Consider the following 1012-nt stretch of genomic DNA (forward strand, 5'->3'; position numbering starts at 1 on the left):
CTTGATCGTATCCACTGTAAGATAGTTAACCGGGATATGACGAAGGAGGATCCACAAAGGAAGGACCTTGAGGAAATCAATGGGAGGGTTCTCAACCCAACGTTCCAACGTCATACTCCAATCATTAGACGTCCATGCCCCAGCTTGTAGAACGAGTGATAAGTCCGCTTTTGAGTCAAAAACAAACTGAAACTTGTCATTGGGAAGTGCGATTCCTCTGGCTCTGTTGTACACACGCCACATCCTCGACATCTCATGAATCATACTTGTCATCTTTTGGTTCTCCGGACAGAGTAGTTGACCAATAATGTTGCATTGATTCCTAACACTTGAAGTGAACTTAGCATGATCCTGCAGCACAATCGGTTGATCTTCATCAATCGACATCTCCTTAAGCGCTCTATCCAAGGCATACTCCATACCCGCATGCTCCAAAACACTCCTATTTCTCTTCTTATACGCAGAAAAATCGAAACAAAAAGTCATTGTAAAGGGAGGCGGCACAAGAGAATGATGAAACTAGGTTAAAAACCACAGCCACCTTCAAAGATTACACCGTATAACACCAAATATTCTTTCCAAAGCCGGCGAAAAAGAAAGATTTCCCGGTAACTCAATCTTTTTTCCTAGAGATGAATCTCTCTAGTTGAAAAAACGTGTTCTTAGCCCTCCCTTGGATCGTAAAAAGTCTACTTAGTTTTTTTTTTTTTTTTATATTCTTTTTTACTTTTTTTTTTCACCCTTATAAAAATAATATTTATTGTACTAATTTCATGTTTTAAGTTTTCGCAAATCGCAATTCATTCTTCTTTATTTATTTTTTTCTTTTTATCTCACTCTTGTAAATATTTTTTTTTTTTTACCAATAAATTGTTTTACTATAATTGGATCGAATCTCACGGATTCGGATCCCATTTTGGTACCCGATTCAGTTTCACAGACGTGTGAAACCGCCTTGACCTCTGTCATCATCGCTTATAAATGTTTATAAAAAAAAAAAAAAAAAAAAAAA

The sequence above is a fragment of the Camelina sativa genome, chromosome 1, assembly GCF_000633955.1.
Source record: "Camelina sativa cultivar DH55 chromosome 1, Cs, whole genome shotgun sequence".
In the NCBI taxonomy this organism is placed as follows: domain Eukaryota; kingdom Viridiplantae; phylum Streptophyta; class Magnoliopsida; order Brassicales; family Brassicaceae; genus Camelina; species Camelina sativa.